General features: G+C 40.6%; 1 protein-coding gene across 4 annotated transcripts in view; it reads right to left on the reverse strand.

Moving 5' to 3' along the window:
- Positions 1 to 23,798, reverse strand: part of SYT16 (synaptotagmin 16) — a 225,984-nt gene that overhangs the window by 133,761 nt on the left and 68,425 nt on the right. Inside the window, exon 1 of one of the 4 annotated variants that reach the window (XM_074327398.1) lies at positions 17,859 to 18,072. The exons of the other annotated variants lie outside the window; for them this stretch is intronic. The gene's annotated coding sequence lies outside the window, so the exon portion shown is untranslated. Of the gene's footprint in view, positions 1 to 17,858; positions 18,073 to 23,798 lie in introns of those variants that run through there. 4 annotated transcript variants of the gene reach the window in all.

The following is a 23,798-nucleotide window of genomic DNA, read 5'->3' on the forward strand; positions in this document are numbered from 1 at the left end:
TTTAAGAGTTGTTTTTCACCAATCTGATACCCTCAAAAAAAAAATTTTATTGCATTCTGAAACAATTAAACATTTGTAAAGATTAATATAAAGACTCTTCAAATTTTAACTTTTGACCCCCAAAAGTAGCATGTAAAGCTTTGTGCTCAAAAACTAAGGAGAATATGGGACATCTAGAAATAGGAAGAAGATTCAAGGGCAATTTACATTCCCATTTTCTCAGACAATATAAATATTTTCTTGTATTCAGAGAAAGTCATCCATCCACAAAGATAAAAGTTCATCCTGTTACTAAGAATTTGTTGGGAATACTCAAAATCAACTGACATTTCAGCTAGGAGCATAATGTATAGCCCCTAACAGTAAAATGGATTATCCAGTATTAGCATCCCTTTCTAAAGTTCAGACCACACGACAACTATTTAGGAAAACAAAAACCAAACAAAATTATTATTGTATTCAAATAAAATAAGAATCTTTTACCTATTCTAGCTCCTTAGTGGAAGCTAAGAAGCTTCTCTGTAGTTAATTTATGAATAAAAGCCCCTTCCAAAACAGATGAAATTCTAATCAATTCTCAAATTTCTCTACTAGAAGTATTTACTGGTTCTTTTCAATTACAAAAAAAAAAAAAAACCACCATAAATTGTCTGTTTTACTGTCTGTGCTAATTTCATTTCATTATATTCTTGGAGTAAGCTATTATTTTCCCACTGGTTCCCATGGCATTTTTCATTATCAGCTGCTAATTGTCTAGCATTCACATAGGACTGTGAACCAAGTAGGCTGCTGCGGGGGCTGAAGTTCTAGGGGAAGCTGAACAGCACTAGGATTCTGCATTATTATTATTGTGACACATTAGAAAGTTTCCACCCACTTATGTGCCCACATCACTGCTGCACAGCCTCCACACCCAGAGGGGCTGTGCACTGAAGCATGGGAGGCCATCTGCACTAGACTTTCCACTTGGTGATTATCACACATCAAGGGAAGATTTCACGGGCCAAACCACTGCAGCCCTGAAAGCCAGAGGTCTAGCACTGATCTTAAAACATGACTATGACAGGTCCATCTAAAAGGGTTCCTTAATTCCCAGCCTTGAGCACGGGTACCTGACTCTGCCCAGTTACTCTCTCAAACTTCTCCCCCATTTACCCTTCCAGAATCGAGGCCAAGTTAGGGATTTAAGCATTTTTTGAAAGAGGTTAGAGACTTTTAAGTAGATTTTGAGATGTACTGCTCCTTGCAATTATTCCCAGTGGAGACTTAGATATCTGGAGCTAATTACATTTGACCTTAAAAATTCAGAATGTGCCAAACAAAAGCTATTAGAAGAGCCAAAACAACATGCAACATTTCACACATTTAGGTCAAGAGGGAGTTGTGAAAGTCTCTTAAATAGCAAAGCAAACAAGAACTATAAAAGTGGGATTTTGAGGCACAGAAGCTGGTGCTTTTATTCCTCATGCTTTGCACGCACCATGTCGCAAAGTCTTGTGAAACAAAGCTCTGATTTCATAGCATGCTATGTGCCAATCACTTTTACCAGAATATTGAGCCTATTAAGACACCTGTGCCTCTTCTGGGCACACCCGCCCTTTCAGGGTACAGGGGGCTGAATTTCTTCCATGGGTTAACCAGGATCATTCTAATGCTGTAAAACATGGAAGAGGGAGGTAGAAAGCTAAGCCTCACTTACTGGTGTGTCCTGGTGAGGCCTCCACAGTCCAAATACTAGTCCAGGGTTTTAAAAGTTTACCTAGATGGATAATCCAGTATTACAAGATGATATTTAAAGTTTACCCAGAGATGCTCAGCCTCTTGAGGACAAGCTCACGCTAAATAAACCAGCCAGAGGCTGAAAGGCAGGGGGGCAGAGCAGATACAAAGAGAGTATTTGACACTGAGTTAGGAGGTTCAGGTCCAGCACTCTCCTACCTAACTCCATAAACTAGAGTGATGTGAGGTCCTGAGCATATGTCTTGACTACGTGACAAGTACATGCTGTTCCAGCAATAATATATGTGATAAAGAACGACACCAACTCGTGTATATAATGATGATTCCTGTCCTGGGAACTAGAACAAAACTTGTATCTATAGAATTACAATCAACCTTGTATCTGGAGGGTGGCTCCACGTAAGATGAAATTATGGGTCAAAGGACTACCTAGTAAGCAATGAATAAAAGCAAGCGTAGGTGGATCTTCTTGAGGTCTATAACCACCCATCGACAGGGTAGATGACTCAGCTTTCTTCTTCTAAGGACTCTCTTGCTCAGATCCCGGAAAGGCCATTGAAATCTGAATACCCAAACCTCTGGATAGAGCTAGAACCCACATCACTCATCCTTCTTCTTCAACTTTTCTTTCTACATGTCTAAGTTATCATGAGAATCTTTTGATGTAGGAATCTCTTCCTATCACTTCAACCATTCTCTCAAAGTTCCACTTCTCTGCTCACCTCTCAGAGTCTTTATACCATGTTTCCCTGAAAATAAGACCATCAGCTCTAATGTGTCTTTTGGAGCAAAAATTAATATAAAAGGCCAAGAGATCTGACCAAAATTCCCAACAATATGGTGGCAGAGCCAAGACCAGAGCCAGGCTCCCTGTGTGTTCAGACAGTGTTCATTTCTCCATTCTCCGCTGCTTCTCCCTGACATCCTCTCACAGAATCAAAGCATCTTTGGAGCAGTGCCCTTCTCCCCTCTAACTTCTCACTAAATGAAGGAATCCAGTATATACCAACTCTGATTGACAGCCATCAGCATCTACTTGAACCCTTCTAGTAGTTAGGAAGATCACTACTCTGCCAAGTAACCCGTTTCTTCTTTGTCCATATCTTCTGGGTAGATATTGTTCTTCACAGAGAAAGCCAGTATCAACCCTGCCTATAGGTAAAGACAGCACTTATGCCTCCAAATTTTTTTTTTCTCTAACCTAAAGAACTGTAGTTTCTTCCACTATTCCTCAAAACATATGGTTGTGACGCCACAATTTTCCTGGTTGCCCTCTTCTGCCCCACAGAGTATAACCTAGCCCTAATCAGCTTTTGGCCTTGAAAATAAATGAGAAATAAAACCTTTGAAAAAACATCCTTCAATACCTATCTAATTTTTTCAGTTTAAAATTGCCATTTCCACCAGCTCTATAGGATGTCTAAACAGTAATATGCAGGACCTCTTAACAGAAAATGTTAGTTGAGAATGTTCTGTTTCCAAACCAGTTTATATTTGGTAGAGACCTAAGGAGGAGATATCACAAGCATTTTGCAAGTACTATCTAAGAAAATAAATCTTTAGGGCCACAATATCCTAGAACAGAATCAAATCAAACTAAAACTTTTCAGAATGAATTAAAACATCTCAATACATTCTCTCATATTTTTTTCCTTTCAAACTCCATCCCAAGTTTAGGAAAGCACTCACTAAAGTATCAATTCAAAACCAAAGACATTCTGTAGATATCTTTGATATGATCACAACCATCAAAACTCCTGCAGAGATTCTGTTTCAGAATCCCACTGTGAGTAGAAAAACCGGGAAAAAAATGTATCTCTTAGCGTATCTAACACCTCCCAGCTAAACTTTCATTATTTAAACCTAGTGGAATACTATTTTGATAACCCCAATGATATCTCCACTGAACAGAGTTAAGATAAAATAGAACCTGTTCTCCTGCGTGGAATACCAACCTGAGATTACTCTTCCAATAATTCAACTGTTTACTGAGCACCCATTCATGACTAGAGTTGAGTCCTAATTCCAAGAAGTTTAGTAAAAATGTTCAAGAAAGGCTTCATATATGGAAAAATGTATTCCACACAAGACTTGAATAAGGGGATACACTGTCAATTGTAAAATAAGAAAATTTTTAAAGGAGGTTGAGTGACTTAGCAAGAAGCGCTTCAACAACTTGATTTAAAAACATCCCATTATCTACATCTGTAAGCAATGCCTTACCTTACTATTAATAGTTCTAAAATGTTAACAACCTACAAAAAAATAGAGACCAATATCTGAAATTTATAATTTACATAATTTACCTTGTCAAATTGAGAAAGGTGGTATATTCTTCCAATTTTTTGAACATCTTTAATATTGCTAAACAAATTAGTATAACCGATGAGCAATATTTTGGTATATGTGGGCAAAAAAGCCTTGCCTGACAAAAGCAAAGAACTCTTCTGCCCTTGGATGAATTTCATTTGGCTCCAGATATTTTCTGAAATGCTGTTGACTTGTCTTTGGATAGCATCTTTAAGATAAATCCATCCAATTGTCCACCAAAAACGGAAATTAACATCCTGCCCCTCTCTTCACTGAGGCAAGAGCATGAGAACGTGCTGTGGGGAAAGGGGCACATTTGCAGCCTTGGTAATGAGGTCCATCCATCTATGAGAGGGATGGAGATTGGGGAGGGGGCGCTAAAATAAGCCACAAAGCTAAGGAAAAAAAAACGGGAGATTCTGCTTGACTAGAAAAGGGGGAAGCCACAGCCTGGAGCAAGAGAGGATTCAACAAGAGGTGCCAAACAGGAGGCTCCATCTCACGGAGGACGGGAGCATGCTGCAGAAAGGGAGAAGGATCAAGAACTTCTCACAAGGTCACTAAGGACTGAAAGAAGAACCCCAGATTGCAAGGAAAAAGTGGAGGGCTAACGAAGATTTCAAAGATTAAAAAAAAAATTGTCACCCCTTCCTAAAGCAAAGAATAACCTGAAGGGTGGGGACATTGATGTAGACCTGAATTACTACTGATTTCCGTGTGAGTCGATGCCTTGACGGTGGAGCTGTGAATCTCAGAGCTTGGTGTGTGTGTGTGTGGGGGGGGGGGGGGGTCCTGTGACAATGTAATGCCTTCCTAGGCGGTCATTAGGGGCCAGTTAGGACTTGTAAGGTCCCCAGCAGTGGCCAGTCCAAGGCAGGCCACAAGCACAGAGAGAAGAGCTGGTGTTTGCATAATATGACCATGATCCACCAGAAGCCTGTTTAAACTCAGAGAGGCAGACAACCTTACCTTCAACACCAACAGGGATCTGTTTGTCTTGTAGATCCCAACAATTAGAGGCGCAACCCGTCCCTATTGTGACAGACTGTTCCAAACTTTCCCTTGGATCATAACAGGCTCCCAACTCCAAAAAGTTGGTACTTCTGCAAGGAAAGTGACAAATGTCTCTGCCAAGACCTGGGTAGCGCCTCCTTTCTGCGGAGGCTTCAAGGGCCCATGGTGGCTGTGTAGAGAACTGTTCTCCAGGTATTGGCCCAAGGGGGAGGCAAAGGTTCCAGCACAGTCTATATGGGACTGTTCCAGCAGAACTGCTGGAACAAAGCAAGCATAACATATAGACCTTGTCAACTGCTTTCGGTTATTGGTGGGATAGATGGACAGCTGGTCTGAGGTGTGTTCCAGGGAAGCCTGACCACCCCTACATGGGTTATAGAAGGGAAAGCTGATAGGGAGGAAACAGAGGCGTCAATCAAGATCTGACTCTCCAGGGAAGCTACTGAGAACAAAGGCAAGCATAGTAATAATTATACTTTACACTTGCATGGCATTTACTGTGTGCCAGGCCCTTTACACTCATTTAAACCTTACAATAGGTTGGAACTATTATCATCACTTAACAGATGAGGAAAAAAACTGAGATTTAGAGAATAATTTACCCAAAGCTGGAGAGAAATAAGTGTCAGAGCCATGATTTGACCCTGACAGTCTGGCTTGAGTGCCCAGTTTTAATCACTCTGTTATGCCTCATCATGCATTTTTTGAGGCTAAAATGCAATAGACTGTCAGCAGGGGTTCAGATGACTGCGAGGAAAGCAGTTTTAGCCTGAAGTCCAGTGTGGAATAAAAGTTTAGAAGTGAGAACGTGAGGAGCTGAGGCCTTAGCCTGAGCCAGCTGATGGCAATAGAGAACACTAGAAATAAAGAGGAGTCACCTCAGAGGTCAAAGTTAAATAAGTTAAAAGTAAGTGCTAACCTTGTAAGGAGGACAATAATGAAAACCATGTAGCTTGTAACTTAATTCATCTGTTTATTCTATATATTCCACTCATCTTCAGAGATTTCCCCAATCATAAAAATTACCATGCACATAAACAGATGACTGCAATAAATATGGTAAGAAACTAGCGTTGCCAGAAAAGTTACAAGGGAAAAAGAAAAGGAGACAGTCTGCTTGCTAATCCTAAAATTGGGAGTTGAAAAGCCCCACATGACATCAGCCTAAATTCTCCTAGAAAAGAATAGACAGAAAGCTGGCTGGCTCAGGGAACTTTCTGTTTGGGGATGGCCATTTTACCTCAAGCGGCCATTTTACCACAAGCGACAGAGAGCGAGGGCCTGGATAAGGGGTCAGGGGAGATGCCTGGCCTCTGTCCTCCTGCTGCTCCTCATCTTCTTCCTCCTTGCATGCTGCTATGGACTGAATTGTGTCCCCAAAAAAACTCAGATGTTGAAGTTCTAACTCCCAGTACCTCAAAATGTTGGAGATAGGGTCTTTAAAGAGGTAATTAAGTTAAAATGATGTCTTTCGGGTGGGCCTAAATCCCCTACAACTGGGGTCTCTGTGAGAGGAGGAAATTGGGACATAGACGTGTAGGCAAAAGGCGAGACCATGTGAAGACAAAGGGAGAAGACGGCCACCTACAAGTCAAGCAGAGAGGCCTCAGAATGACATCAACCCTGCCAGCACCTTCCTCTGTAACTTCCTGCCTCCGAAACTGTAAGAAAGTACATTTCTATTGTGTAAGCCACCCAGTTTGTGGTATTTGTTATAGCAGCCCTAGCACACAGGTGCCTTCCCTTGAACTACAAACGTACATGAGAGAATTATTAGCTGTCTCACTGAATAAACATGTGTCTTTCCTGACCCTAACACAGACTGACCATCAGTGCTTCACAGGGATTATACATCTCGTGGGGACAGAGGAGAAAATGATTCAAGTCCTTGTAGGTTTCTGCAGCCACATTTCCAAGTACCATGGCCCCTCAGCTCATGTCCTTTATAAACCCATGATGAACTATCACAAAGTCCTTTTAGAGTCTCTGTTCCCATGCTCTCCCAGTCTCCTAAATTCACCCTTCTTAGCACTACACCGAATTCATCTTCATCAAGTACTGTTTTTACCGTATCACTTTCCCTCAACTGGGGTTAATGGGGCCCACCCCCAAGCAACCTACCCAAGCTTATCCCACTGTGCCCCCAAGGAACACTTCTAGTTCAACAAAATTAGCATCCTCACTGCCCCTGGACAGAGTGGTACTTGTCCACTTCCCGGCATCAGGTCCTGTCATCCAACCCCCACCCCAAGAATGCCTTCCTAGTCAGATGCTACTCCAAGTCCCCCCTTATAAGACTCCTTTCCAGCCAAATCTAAAGGTAACTACATAGCATTTCCACACCACTTACCTGGTAAACATTTAATACCTGACAAGCTGAGCAGCTTTTTATAGCTAACACTTTCCAGCACTGTGAAGACCTTGAAGGTAAATATCTAATATTCCTGTACTCCGCCCCACCCTCAATCTCACATAGCGTCTGTCATAGTCTTTTGTTACAGTATCATTCACTAAACACCAGGGAAGGGGATAAAGAGGAAACCATGTGAAAAGAGACTGCCTGTAGCAGTCCCTATTCTGTTTGAGTATCTCATTTCTTAAAAGTTTCTTTATCCTTAGATAATTGAGCATTTAAACTAAACTAATGATCTAGATGTGTGTGCTCTCTTCCATTCAAGTTTCCTCCCTGAAATACTGTGTGTGTGTGTGTGTGTGTGTGTGTGTGTGTGTGTGCGTGTGCGTATGTGCGCGCACGTGCGCATTGGGGGAGAATAGGCAGCTTAGGAGAGACATCAGATGAAAGTTAAAGTGGGTGTTACTCAATGGACCACAAACTCCTTGAAGGCAGGACACTTGTGTGTCATGCTTAGCCCTCTGTTAACTGTGCAAGTGCATATTCCCTTCAATAGATGTTGGATGATTTCATGGATGAATGGACGAACTTTAAGCCTGGCCATAAATGTGTGATTCTCTGGGGTTTCCCACTGTCGCAGCACAGAAAAGTTCCCATTCTTCCTCTTTCCTCCAGTTCTCGGACCCTATAAACCCAAAAGCAACATCATATCTGAGAAGTCTGGTACCTAATACAGACTTCTATTTCTACCACTTAAACAATAACAGCAATCTTCTCTTACTGGAAAGTGTCCTAACATTCCCTAGGTCTACATGGAAAGGAGAGGGAGGGCTTCCTGCCCATGTAAAGTAGCTGTGTGCCAAAGCAATCACCTTGACTGGTCCCAACTTCATCAGAGACTATGTCAGCAAATGCTCAGGTAATTTTAACTAAAGAGGAGAGAGAGGCAGAGTATAGGTATCATGTTTCCCCGAACATAAACCCTAATGTGTCTTTTGGAGCACAACTTAATATAAGACCAGGTCTTATTTTCGGGGAAACACAGTAGGAGTTGACAACTGTTAAATAAAATCTAAAAGCTAAGTAAGTCTTACAGTTCCTATGTCTGCTACTTTCAAAAGACTTCCCTTCATGATTGTAAGACAGTCTCCTACTGAGGCAAAGGACTGAATTGTGTCCCCCCAAACTTGACTTTTAGGAACTCACTAAATCACCTGTTAACTAAGCAGAGAAAAGAAGTTCAAACTGCTAGATATTGTTCCTATTTACCCTGTGCTTGATCCAGTGATTGTGAATAACAAATTTGAAAAATCACAATGGAATACTATATCAAAGCAAAATTAGTTTAAAACAAATGTCGACTTTGAAGCTTTTGCAAATGGAATCACAGAGACACCACTGCCACTGGCAAGTCCCCGCCCGACCCCCAACAAGGTGGGTAATAACATTGCTCCTGGAACAATCATTTCTGCTGGCTTTGTTGTCTGTAAATAAGTCCACACTTACACCGGACAGCTGTTGAGGAAGCTTTTTTAGTGCTTCAAAATTCACCAGTGAAAACAATTTGTTCAGATTTAACAAAACAAAGATGTGCAGGTTCACCTTGTGACATGTGGTAAAATGCTGCTATTTTTAGAAAAACTGGAAACAGGCTGAATTGTTACAAGGAAGGGAACATGCCAGGCCCAGCAGCCTGAGGGTGATGAAAAGATGCCAGGGACGGTGACCGGGCACGTGACCCCACTCTCCAGGTAGGGGCTCAACCATCATCCTGTGCCCCTTTCCTCTGCCTTCTGAACAGCTGAGACCACAGCTGTAAGAGCAGACACAGAACAGAGAAGGGGAAGGGATGGGGCATGGAGCAGAGGGGAAGGTCAAGGGAAAAGTGTGGAAGAAGAGAAAAAGTAAGAGGGAAGAAGAAAGGGGAAAGGAAGAAGATGTTGGAGGTGCAGCAACATCAGTATTTCATCAACTGCAAACTCTCTAGCGAATCTCAGGAGCAATATGTTAGGACCCCTACCTGTCTCACACCTAGTAGTTCTCTGACATCGCCACCAGCTGACCAGTAAACACATAACTGCCTTGTGGACTGGGAGGCGGTCACCTTCAGTTCAGAGCATAATGCTTGGTTCTAACCATCCCGCAACAGCCAGAACAAATTTAGAAAGACCTACTATCAACTTTTTCATTTACACTAACCCATAGTTACCAACGTTCTTCTCTTTGTTGGAAAAACATGGCAGAAAATGATGATTCCTCATGCATTACTATGGAAACCCTAAAGCTTCCCCTAGAAAATATCAAAAAAGGCAGCACATAACCCAACTCTGACTTTCAATCACAATTCTCTCCAAGGAAGAAAAGTAAAAATTAGATAGATTCATTCCAAGTTCCCTTTTCCAATCAAACAGATGGGATTTAGATAAGCTCTTAAAGCAAATTGCGATTCATATAATAATATGTAAACTTATCTCAAATCTCAGAGGCTTTTTCTAAAGAAGATTCCGATAATTAAAATGTTCCTATAGAACTCAAATTCCATTAAAGGAATATAGTTACATAAAAGCTCTGTCAGCTAAAATATTTCCATGCCCTGGCCAAAGGGCTAGAATATTTGTGCCCTTTACTTAGTTTATTAAAACTCTGATGATTCTGAAAAGTGTAATACTAAGAACCTGTCTAAAAATTTTTCCTATGTCCTTGTTTAATGCTTTTTAAAAGTCATTCAAAAAAAAAAATATATAGTATTTAGAAAACACCTACTATGTGCTGAGCATATGCAAAAAGCAATCAAGAACAAACTAAGCACAATTATCAGAAACATCCTTCTAAGTCTGATGATTTAGGGTCCATATATGACACATTGAAATGAAGGTCCTAAATGCACAGGCCAAGCACTTTCCCAGTGGAAGTGCATAGTTGTTTTTTGTTTGTTTTTTACATTTTTCAAATTTATTTTTATTTTTCCAGTTACAGTTGATATTTAATATAATTTTATATTGGTTTCATGTGTATAGCATAGTATTTAGACTTTTATATAATTTACGCAGTGATTGGAACTGCATGTTAAAGAGAAACTAGCATCCATCATGCTCTTAACACATGCCAGTCCTGTGCTTGCAGTGTCCTGTGTTCAGTTCCATGCCCGCCCCCGAAAACCTTGCTAGATTGGTTTTATTACCCTCACTGACCTAGATCATGACACACAGGCTTACAGAAATGGAGTGACTTGCCTGGTGGTCTGTCACAAGCCCTGGTCAACTGGAGAACCAGGACTAGGCACCAGAAATGAAGGGTCAGGGTTTTCTGTATCAGACAATGGAATCGGACTCTGGCTAAAAAGTGAAACCAGAATGTGATGAGAAGATACGCACAGTCCACAGATTAGGAAGAACAGAGAACGGATGAGGCTATAAAACAGCCAGAAGGTAGGCAGTTTGAGCATCTGGATGGGAGGAATCGATGAGAGCCACTATGAACACACATCAACTTCTGTTACTGCAGGACCCTGTATCTCCCCTGAAAGGACATGCAGACCCGTTAGCTGGAAGGGCCAGACAGCTTGATATCACCCACTGCCTGCGATGGGGAGTGGTGGCTCCCCCAGGCAAAATTAGGAGGAAACAAGGAATGGACAGTGGGCAAGCAAAAATTTTCTTTCACTAAATATAGTATGGAGTTCATAACAGTAAAATTTCGATAATCTTCACAGGCCACAAAGTTTTAAACTCTGGGAAGTGTATTAAAAGTCCATGTTGTTTTCTCCACAGCTGACTACAAATGAATTGACCATAGCAGGATCGGCTTCACACCACGGAGTTTTAGATGTGAAAGGAACCTCAGAGGATCACCTAGAACAATTCTATCGCTTTACAGGTGAGGAACCTGAGGACCTGCACAAGGTTCCAGCACGGAGTGGCAGAACCTGGAACGCTGAGCTTGTCTGGTCTGAGGTCAAAACCTGTCCACTATGCTACACCACATGCTGTCATCTCAGTAAAGTCTCAGTGCAATAAAGGAATCTGGTGATCTCCTTGGTGGTGGCTGGCACCCTGAGCACATTTTATCTGCCAGGGTAGTTGCCAACCGTCTCATCTCTTCCTGAAGTTTCCTTTACGTCATGCTTCAATTCTGGAGCTAACATGGCAGCTTTAGGAGTTAAATGCTCATAAAGCACTCTGTATTTTCAGTCACCAGAGCGTTTTTCTCGGGCTGATTCACCAGTTTAAACAAAAAAAGAAAATTTAAATGACTAACATTTAATGGGCACTTGGGGATTTGTTGGGTATTTTTTAAGCCATTTACATACAGGTGCATGAGAATGTAAGCCCAGAATTGTTTAAAGAAATAGAAACTCAGAAACAACCTAAGTGTCAAACACTGAAGGGAGGGTTTAATCAAATCATAATATATCTATATGATAAAAAGAAAAAAGATTATACATTCATTAAAGTTATAGGCATGGGAATATCTCATGATGCACAGTTGAATGACAGATTTATGCAGGAAAAGCATATGCAGCAAAATTCTACAAAAACAATAGCAATGCATATATGAATGCATGCTTACATGTGTATATATGTATATACATGTAGATTCACATATATGAACATACCCATATATGTGTGTGCACATATATGCATTCACACATATAAAATTTGTACCAAAATGTTAATTTTGGGGGTGAGGAAATGCAACAGATGGTTAAAATTTTCTCCCTATTTTCCTACTATACAAATTTATTTTTTCCTTAAATAGTTTTTTAATGTTCAAATGGCCATCTAGGCAATCCTGGAAGTATCTGATAACCTAAATCTCACTGTCCACACAGAGCCCACTGTACGGAAGAGGCACGAGGCCCCAGAGACTGAGGAAGTGAGTGGGCCCCTGCACAGACCAGCTGCTTTAGTTGGGGAAGGACCACACTGAGTGCACTCTCTCCTCAGAACACAGGCCCGGAAGGTAATGGTCAGACCTTCCATCCTGAAAAAGTCAGCTTTGTTTTGTTTTTCTCAGCACCTCTTGTTTCGGAGTCCAAGACTAGAACAGCTCTTGCACCCTTGGACTTTTCAAAAGAAAATAATTGCCCTAGATGTTCCCACATCTAGGGATGGGGATGGAGGGGTGGGAAAACAGGCTGAAAAGCACAGGTTCAGTGGTTCCAACTTTCAATGATTTCCCTCTTGTAATTTTAGAGACAGTGAGTATACCTCTTGCTTCAGATTTAGGTGCCTTGTTTCCAAGGGCAGAATCTTTGTGAAAGCAGGCAACGAGAAAGGAGCTTTGCAGCTGTCCCTTCACCTTCTCCCAGCTCTCCTCTCTGACAGGCAGCATGGTGATTTAACTGTCAAACACTAAGCAGCACATCTTCTTTCAAGAGGCTCTACAGACCACTCCATAGACTAACAAAGGAATATAACAAACAAACAAGTGCCTGAAAGCTTTTATGTTGCCATGACAACTAGCTTAGCTTTCCCAAACTCACAAGGTAAAAACTACTCCACCAAAAAGGAGGGTGTAACTAATAAACTTGACATTTTATTAATGCTTCTGTACATGCCAGACACTTGTTTCCAAAAACAGCCACAGTCCAGGCCAACTACCAACCAGGTCAACACCGCCCTGGACCTAGAAGTCTAGCAGGAGGTGTTTGCTGTTAATGTTGAGGGAACAGCAATGTCAGGCTGGTCCCCTCCACAGACATTGATGGGACTCACATCCCACCATGTAAGGAGGCTTCTACACTATATAACATGCAGTATTTACATACATGAATCATGCACGAGTAGCTGAACTCCATGAGTAAATAAGGTCTGGAGTGACTGGGGCAGAAGAGTTCAGGGAGATATGAGGGTCTCTCTGTGTGGCTCCATACTGTTTCCTTTACAGGCTCCTGCCAGAGACCAGAAGTATATCAAAGCAGGTAAAGGCCATGATTCTGATTCCTTGGTTTCTGGCATTAGATGTGGCGGGAAGAGGTGGGCCGATGCACAGACCATTCTGAGCAGCAATGGTACCAATCCTCTGGAGGTGCGACAGGAGGGTGTCTCTGATACAAAGACGCTGAGTGTGCTGCTTGCAGACCACAGGGCCTGGTCTGTGTTCAAATAAAGCAGTGCCCACTTCCAGTGTAACACTATCCTCTGGTCACCTTTGATGCCCTGCTCTTTAGTCTTCCCATATAGCCAAAAGATGGCCGGGCATGAAGGGCAACTTGATGAAAGTACACTGCTAATGAGGGTGCAAATTGGTACAATTTTCCTAGAGAGCATCAAACACCATAAAAAGTCAAGAGTCTCTGACACAGCTATTACACTTAAAGGACTTATTCTATGGAAATAACCACAGACGTGCACAAAGATTCTGCAAAGGTATTAATTGGAATGCTAATCATAATTGAGAAAAATTGGACATAATATTAAAGTTCAATAATATGAGAAAGAAATTACATTTTAGTACAGCTCCACAAAGGAATTCTGTGCAACCATCCAAAGGGCTACAAAACTGTTCACACTATACTAAGTTAAAATTTTAAAATAAGTAAAATATCTTTTTTAAAAATATATAAATGTAGATATATAAATAACTAGGAAGCCACATACCAAAATAATAAAAGTAGTCCTCTCTGAGTGTCTTCATTATGGGTTGTTGTCTTTTTTAAATCAAATTGGCTACAATAAATTGCTATTATATAATTTAAAAAACAACAGACTCTGGGAAAAAAAAAAAGAAGAAAAGAAACAAAGGACAGAATATATTTTTATTTCATCCTGTTCCCAGAAAGGGATATATAAAACATAAGGTAACCAACTGATTTTTAATTTATCTCCTCATATTAAAAATCATAGATTGGACCAAGGTGCTGAAAAACAGGCTGTTTCATTTATTCATTGCCTTCTGCGTATAAAGTGTTGAGATGCTGAGTAAACAAGGACAATACAGGGGTTGTAAAGACAAAGGATTAATATGAGGTGCAAGTGGATTGCGATGCTGGCACAACAGAGGTAGCAAGACCAGTGTGTTACTCTTCTATTGCTGCTGCAACAAATTACCACAAACACAGTAACTTAAAACAACACACATTTATTATCTTACAGTTCTGTAGATAGTCCAATAGGTTTCATTGGACTAAAATCAAAGTGTCAGCAGGGCTGCCTTCCTTTCTGAAGATTCTCGGGGGGAAGTCCTTTCTTGCCTTTTCCTGATTCTAGAAGCAGCTCAGATTCCTTTGCTTAACGGCCCTTTCCCTCATCTTCAAAGCCAGCAAGGGCCGTCAGGTCCTCTCCCATTACATGCCTCTCCACTTCTGCCTCCCTCTTCCACTTGTACAGACCCTACCTGGATTATCCAGGATACGCTCCCTATTTTAAGTTCAGTTGATTAGCAACCTTCATTTCCTTTCATCATAGAACCTAACATATTCACAGGTTCTGGTGACTAGGATGTGAACATCTTTAGGGGGCCATTATTCTGACTACTAGAACCAGTTAGAAAACCATTACAACAACCCAAGTGAGAGCCTGAAGGATGGCAATAGTAGCGGGGATGGGATGGAGAAGACAGTTCCATCAGATATAAGGTTGAACCCTCTAGGATTTGGTGGTCAGTTAGAAATGGGGAGGGAGCTGGAGCCTAGCTGCCAGGTGAGAGCCATTACCACTCATAGAGATAGGAAACACATTCAAGGGACCAGCTGGGGGAGAAAGACAAAATATGGTTTGCATGTAGAACTTGAGGGGCTCATGGGACATGGGGGTAGACATGCCTGGTAGAATTTGGCTCTGTGAGCAGGTGGTCTGGAGGGAGGTCTGGACTGGGTAAAACGAAGTGGGAGACAGTGGCATAAATCTCCTAGATGAAGCAAGGAGACAGCCAGCTGAGATGTCTGATCTAGTACGAATCACATAGAAAGGAAAGAAAAGCCTTTCTTTATGGCCATCCTCATTTTATACTCAGTACCCACAGGTTGAGAAGCCCTATGTAAGAGATGAGCGCCACATAAGGTAAGAAGGATTCTTCTCAAGGTGGATTAACCAAGATGAGCCCTTCCTTGCTCAATTACAGCCATAGGGAAAAGAAGTTCTAAAGTACTTCTCTAAGTTAACTGTACCCCATAACTGCCTTCTATATAATTCAATCTGGTGACCTGTGTTATAGAAAGGCTACCGTATATTTCCAGCAGTTTTATTACCTTCTTTTTCAGTTGGACCAAAAAAAGCAATTGAGCAACCTTTAAAAACATATTTAAGCCAACAGAAGTTTTAAATCGCTCAGTTTGGGGAACACCTCTGCTACAGCACTGTCTTTTTAGAAGCGCTCGTGGAGAAAGAGCAGAAAACTCCATTTGATCTCCCAAAGCCCCATGCAAGCCTCCCAACACCCGTCCTTCAGGGACACGAATGCTGTAGCAATGCAGTAGTCACATAAACCTAAGATATTTCAGATGCACCTTCACTATAAATTCAGGCACCAAAGGCAAAAGAAAAAAAAAATTTTTTTTGAAAAGTATTGGTTGTATCAGTTTTAGTTTTGTCAAATTTCTACTGAAGCAAGTATTCTCCCCTGAAACATTTAGTCCATAAAAAGGGATGTAGGTAATAGTTGGATCCAGAAGGGTCCTAATAGATAATTTAGTGAACACCACCTCCTCTTGAATATGAGGCCACTGAGGAACAGAGAGAATTAATGACTTGTCCGAGGTCACTTTACCAATGACAGTACCAGCCCCAGGATGCTGGGCTCAACTCCCAGGATGGCATTCCTCACCTAACCCTTTCTGACTCTCTCCTCTTCACCTACCCAGGAACCAATCACCCCCACATACAACAAACACATGTTATCTACTCCCATCTATCTCTCTGTATGAAATTATAGATGCCCAGAATTTTCTTTCCTCATTTCATACCCACCACTCACATCTCCAGTGATTCCAACAGTGTTTTTCTAGTCTGCCAAACCTGAGAGATACACTGAGCACAGCCGGCAGAACTAACTACCATGTTTCCCCAAAAATAAGACCTAGCCAGACCATCAGCTCTAATGCATCTTTTGGAGCAAAAATTAATGTAAGACCCAGTCTTATTTTACTATGATATAATATTGGGTATAATATAACATAATGTAATACAATATAATATAACATAATACTGGGTCTTATATTAATTTTTGCTCCAAAAGATGCATTAGAGCTGATGGTCCAGCTAGGTCTTGTTTTCGGGGAAACAGGGTATATAAATAATAATCAGAAGTTTCTTTACTCATATTCTCTGAATCACTTTCCTTTGGGCCTCAGAATGGGTAGAAAAGCAGAATTAAGTCAATGCTGAAGAAGCAAAGCAGCAAAAATTTGTAGTACAGGGATTTTTCATAGACATTTAACAACATTATTGCTCCACGGTACAAAGTACTTTTCCCCCCACACTCACGGGTTGTCACTAATGACTATGCACACAGGACGTGTCAGGTTTGTGTGTCTATTAAATCACCTTGCTTCCTGCAAGAGACAGTGCTTTGGGATGTGCTTTTATCCTTATTTACGTACTTATCCTCATTATAGTGCTCTTGATAACAAGCTGTCTGCTATGCTCTAGCCCCTGAAGGAAGCAGTGCTCAGTTCTAAACCCAGGTTATTAAAAAGTAACCAGACGCCTCCAGTGTGCCTTTGAACAGAGGAGTAGCCAGTATCTACAAACATGAGCCAATCTTAGAAAAGAGAAACAAGCTTTGCAAATGAGAACAAAATGTAATTGCCACCATCTGCTCCTGCCAGTCCCCAGAAGACGGGCCTTCTCACCTAGATGTAAAACAGGCAGGTGCCCACAAATGCCAGACCATGTTGCCATGGGATTTCTGATGACTACAGACCACTAATCCTCACATACAACCCCACCTGGCTAGGTATTCAGACATACAGAAGGGAGGCTATACGTAGGCTCACTCACCTCAAAGCTCTATGTCAAGGTCAAAACTAGTTTAAAAACTGACATAAGCATAGGGGAACGAAACTTTAGTTATATTTTGTCTTCCTTGTCAACTGCTGCACAGCAAACAACTTTCTATCACCTACTTCCCTTGGGGCCCCTAATAGCCATTCCTGTCTCCAGCGAAGGGAGGAACAAGCAAAGCAGTCTGATTGCAGCTCTGGTCAGCACCTGTTGCCTCCTTTCCAGGCACACAGACCTAACCTGCAGCCTCTGCCCAGTTCCAGCTCTCAACCTCTCTCCATTTCCATGGTCCGGTGAGCCCATCTGACACAGATACATAAGGGGTTTTAAACTCCCAGCTAAAAGAGTCTCAAATTAATCAAAAGTCCAACAAAATGTTAATAGGTTAAATATCAAATTTACACTATCATGTCTCTTTAACTATTTTCAAAGAAAATTGCCTCCTCCCCTTAGAACACCAAAGTTAGCCAAAGAATTTTTCAGAAAAACCAACTCACCTGGCTCTGTGGAAATTCATGACTGCAAAGCAAGTTATACCAGGCGTGGTATTTCCTTGAGAAAGATGATTCAATAATTGCTTCAATCTAATATATGGTGATGGAAAGAGAACTGACTCTGGGTGGTGAACACACAATGTGAGATATAGATAATGTAATACAGAATTGTACACCTGAAATCTATGTAACTTTACTAACAATTGTCACCCCAATAAACTTAATTTAAAAAAAGAAAAACAAAAAAAATAATAATAATTACTTCAAGACTACCTAAATATTTCCTGAAAATGCCCCTCCACTTCCCATTCTTCTCCTAACTCTCAGTTATTAATTTTTTTTCTAACTCTAGGTCATAATGAATATTAACCCTCCTTGGAGTTAATATTCACTCCAACAGCACAAAACTTCGGTTCCCAGCTAAAAGGGGTAAAAGGACAGCTAGTTGCTTGTTTGAGGGTGAGAATCACCAAAGGAATGTTTGCTAAAGAGGAGGTAGAGAAACTAGGCTGACTCACTATGATAGCTATTTGAACCCTCTGCCTTAATAACTTAAAATTTTATGCAAATACAAAACCACCTGTTCACTGGCATTATTCGTTCTCTCTTTATGAGCAAAATTATCTTCCTGATAAATTTGCTCCAAGTTATTATTCATTTGCTATCAAACTGTAGGTAATTATTTCCTATAGGGAACAGATGTAATTTGCTGCCCTGATGAAACTCAGACTCTGGCCATAAATATTTTAGTTAATTATAAAAGTCCTTTGTTTCTCTTATTTGTGCTTACAGCCCCTACAATAAAAAGCAAGCACAAGGTAGCAGCTGGGATTCTGATGGAGACAAAAGTGTCTAGTTCCCATGAATATCATAACCTGGAATAAAAATATGGCATTTCCCAAGTATTAATCACTCCTTTCTTCACTAAATAGCTCTATACAGCTTCAGGCTGAGAAGAAGCCACATTTCCTGGAACTTAAAACCTGAAGGGTCACAGAAAGTCATACATTAAACTGTGAAGCCAGAAGTAAGAGCCGAGCTGTTAGTCTATGAAAACTAAAAATAAGAAGTTCTGTGGCATGAAGGACCATTGTTGTTGAGTTGGGACAGATTTTAAATTTCCAGCTTCATACAAGAGGAGTCATATAATTACAGCTCAGAAATTGTTACAGAATGTCTAATTAGTCCATTTTCCCCATGTATGAATGAAAGAGAACTGTTATTTCATGTATACTTAAAAAAAAAAAAAAAGAAACTCGAAGTTATAGAAGACCTCACTACCGCGGCTCATATCTTTGGGTCTAAGAACTCCCTTTGAAATTGGTGTAAGCTCCAAACCCGATTCCAGGGGGGAAAAAAAAAAGTACAAAATTTTGTGAATACATTTATAGAATGTATTGATGCTCCCTTAAAATACATCCAAAAAAGCCCTTTGAGGTCCTCAAACTCCAAGTTAAGAACTTCTGCTTCAGAGGTTCCATGCTTAAGTCCAATTCTCCCGTTAAGCCAACACACACAAAAAAAATTCCTCTTTCACATTACAGCTCTTCAAAAGAGTGGAAGGTGCTCTCCTTCCAATTGACCTTGATTAGACATTATTTTTACACTCCTTTGTTTTCCTCTCATCTTTTCCCAAAATGTAGAGGCAGAATGTTCTGAGAAATGAAATGGTATGCCTGAAACTAAATTGAGTTTCCCATTGCTGGGTACATACAGAGAATGGACTTTGACATGTTAGGGGAGTTGCAGAGCAGATCCAAGAATCAGGAGGAGAACTGGAAGAAATAGCCTCTGAAGTCCACCCCAACCTGAGATTTCAGGATTATGTTGTACTCCAATGCCTGTGTGTCTATGTCCTTCACAGGGATGGCACTCTATAGTGAGCTTCCTGTCAGGTTCAACCAGGCAAAGCACATACTCTACTTTGATTCTGTGCGTTAATTTGGGCAGAATCAACCTTATTTTTACCCCCAAAGCAAGCAAATTCCTTCCAGCATCTAAGGTCTCATTAATTTTTGAAAGCCACAACTTCACTCCTATTGAATGCTAAGTCAGTTAAACCTCTTTTTTACACATCACCCACCATTTCTGGCAATTCATTTATTCAATTTGTTCTCTTAGACAACATATGAGGTGTGATCAAAAAATATGATGAATGTTTAAATTTTAAAAAATTATAGTAAAAGACACATTGCCATTAATCCCCCTCAAAATACTCTCCCTCGCTTCAAACACTCTTATCCCATCATTTTTGCTACTTTCTGAAGCAGTTCTGGAAGTCCTCTTTTGTGTCTTTAATTGCACTCTCATGGCTGCCTTGATGTCCTGAATCATTTTGACTTTGGGGAAGAGCCAGAAGTCGCACAATGCCAGATCCAATGAGTAAGATGCATGAGGACATAGTATAATGTTTTTTTCGACAGAAATTGCTGAACCAGTAGCGATGTGTGACATGATGCATTGTCACGTCAAGGTAAAATACACCTTCTCTCAACCGTAGCTCACACCTAACTGACTACACCGAACAAGTTGAAACTTGTCATACACTGTTACTAAGGTTCGACACACCAATCCCTGTATTGACGATCCCTGCCTTCTCATTGGATGGCACTCAGCAGTAGCATTCACTGTATTTTGTGATCATAACGGAAAGTCTCCATGTCACACATTGCTTCTGGTATATGGCAATTTCTGTCAAATAAAAACATTACCGTGTGTCCTCATCCACCTTATACACTGGATCTGGCACTGTGCGACTTCTGGCTCTTCCCTAAAGTCAAAATGACCATGAAAGGTAAACGTTTTGAATCAATTCAGGACATCAAGGAAGCCAGGATAGCGCAACTAACAACACTCACAAAAGAGGACTTCCAGAACTGCTTCAGAAAGTGACAAGAGTGATGGGATAAGTGTTCAAAGTGAAGGGGAATATTTTGAGGGGGATTAATGGCAATGTGCCTTCTACTGTAATAATTTTTTTTTAATTTAAACATTCACCATGTTGTTTGATCACACCTTGTATTTTTATATGTAGCCTACGATGTACCAAGCATATTCTAGAGGTATAGGCAGGACTGAGGGAGAAAAAGCCCCTGCCCTCATACGTTCACGCAGTGATTTTACACAATCTGAACCATGACCCCAGTCCTAGAATTTCTAAGTTTTCCTTTAATTTTCACAAGCATGGAGGATAAAACTCCTCCTTTTCTGTGAGGATAAAACATGAAATATATGTAAGCCCCACAGAGCTTTCAGAAAATTCCTCTGGGACTTCACCTTCAAGATGAGAAATTCTGATTCATTCACTTCAAGCGAAGAGTGACAGGAACATAATCATTACATCATAAAACATTAGAAGACAATAAAGCAAAAGCACAAAAGATAGCCACTGTGAAGCCTAACCTTGAAGTTTTCCTAAGAGCAGAACACGTAATATATGTGCACAGCAAAACTGCAATTATACATCCCCACAAGTCCTGGAGAAGAATCCCTTCTTTTTCATCTATTAATTGCAATGGACCTACGCAGTGCTAACGAGTTTCTGAGGTAATTTTGGAAAGTGTTTGTTTTCCATGATATTAAATGCTGAGCATATAATCAGCTACTTAAATGCAAATGTTAATACATCAGTTGTGTCCACAGTGAACACTCTTTGCACAACACAGGATTCGATAGTAATCTACGCCAAGATTTTCTTCCGTAATCACAAATTAACTGAAACCGGTCACAGGAATTCATTCCTTCCTGCCAAAAAGCTCTCTTTTTAGGCTTAACACTTTCTAGTCTAAACATGAAGACTCACTGCGGGTGGAAATAGCTGAGAAGAGGGGAAAGGGGGAAGGAGGAGAAGGGAACATGCAGTTGAAGAACATCTTATGCCAGACACTACCCTTGGCTACCATGCCAGACACTGCTAGCTGCCCCCAATATCTCTTCTCTCCTTCTTCCTTAGGAACAGACCCACCAATTATTAGCTAGGCAAATGGCTGCCCCAGAATAAAGATGGCATTTCTTAGCCCTCCCAACAACTCAATGAGGCCATACGGCTAAGGTCTGGCCAAGAAAATGTTAAGTGCAAACATTAGGAGGTGTGGTAAGGATGGTGAAGCAACAAGACAGAAGCAGCCTGGGTCCCTGATAGTCAACATGCCAATACAATGGCCCCAAACTAACCTACCTGTGGACTTGACTTAGGTGAGAGAGAAATAAACATCCAACTTGAGGAAGGCACTGTAATTTGGGGTTTTCTGTCACTTGTAGCTAAATTTAGGACACAACAAGCTTGTTTAGTGCACAAAATACTTTCATTAGTTAGATATTATCATCCCCTTTCACATAATAAGAAACTGAAGACTATTTCTGCTAGGCCCCTCATCAGCAAGAGAATCCCATACATGAAACAGGACATAGCAGTATGAGAAATAAACAGCACATCTTGGTGCAAAAGATAGATAATAGTACTAAGTAGACTGTCATAGAAGTGTTTTATAGAGAATTCTGAGGATTAAATAAATACCCAAACCAAGATTTAATTTAGGTACTTGATTTAATACTGAAAAGGAAATACACCCTAATGCTGAATGCATACCATACTAGTTGTTTACATACTAAATTGCTGCTGCTGCTGCTGCTGCTGCTGCTGCTGCTGCTGCTGCTGCTGCTGCTGCTAACACCTTTACTCTTAGGTTAAAATGCATGGAAATTTCCAGGTCTTGCTTTACAATTTCATCCAAATGACAACTCTAATCCTCACATACCTTAGTTACATATTCCATATATGGTGACACCCATGCATTCTCTTGGCTTACAGGTCTCAAATGCCCTCAAATATTCTCAAAGACCCACAAATTAGAAGGGCTCTTGTGGTGCTTTGGTTTAATCATCTTAATAAATGAGCTTCACCCGAATTACCCCCACCCTCTGTCCCCTTTCTTCAGCATATATATATATATATATATATATATATATATATATATATATATATATATATATATATATATATGTTTTTATCTTTACATGGCCCTTAGCACAGTTCTGGGTATAACTAGGATCATCAAAAGTCACTTGAAGGGGGGCCAGCCCGGTGGCTCAGGCAGTTAGAGCTCCATGCTCCTAACTCCAAAGGCTGCCGGTTCGATTCCCACATGGGCTAGTGGGCTCTCAACCACACGTTTGCCAGTTAAATTCTTCGAGTCCCGCAAGGCATGGTGGGGAAAAAAGAAAAGTCCTGGAAGTACATGCTGTTCCCCAATAAAGTCTTGTTTTCCTTCCCCAATAAAATCTTTTAAAAAAAAAAAGTCATTTGAAGGAATTTATCTAATGGGCAAAAATCACCACCTCAACTTACATGTCAAAATAACTTCAATGTCTTCATACCCCTTTTCTTCCATACTGGACAGTGGTCTTATACAGTATTGTGTAAGTATTAATTTTGCATGATTGACATTTAACGTTTAAAGGAAACTATTCATTGCTCCAAACAAACAAAAAGACTGAGAGCAGTCCCAAAATGTAATAATTGGACTCTTAATGAAAAATGTAACCTTATAATCATTTTTGTCAATATGGTTTTGAAGGAAGGTCAAATTCCTATTGATAATATGTTGATTTTGAATTTTTATAAAGAAGTGACAGCATGATTTTCAAGAACCTTATAAAATATAGCAAATACTAGATAATTAAGTTGTCAAACACTTAAGCTGAAAATTCATTGCCATTTGTCTGACTCAGGCACTTAACCTACTGCGTCCCAATAATTGCATTAAGATGTTCAGAGGCTACAAATAAAGTTTTCTTCCAGATCTTAGTAGGACACCTAGTAGGAGACAACTATACAACAAATAGCTCAAAGTGTTTGCACTCATTCATTGGCCAAAACACAGGAGGGGTTTGTCACCTAATGGTGAGGTTAAGAAGTAAGAAATTTGAGGAAGAGGGATTTTG

This window comes from Rhinolophus sinicus, linkage group LG03, assembly GCF_036562045.2.
Source record: "Rhinolophus sinicus isolate RSC01 linkage group LG03, ASM3656204v1, whole genome shotgun sequence".
Taxonomy (NCBI): domain Eukaryota; kingdom Metazoa; phylum Chordata; class Mammalia; order Chiroptera; family Rhinolophidae; genus Rhinolophus; species Rhinolophus sinicus.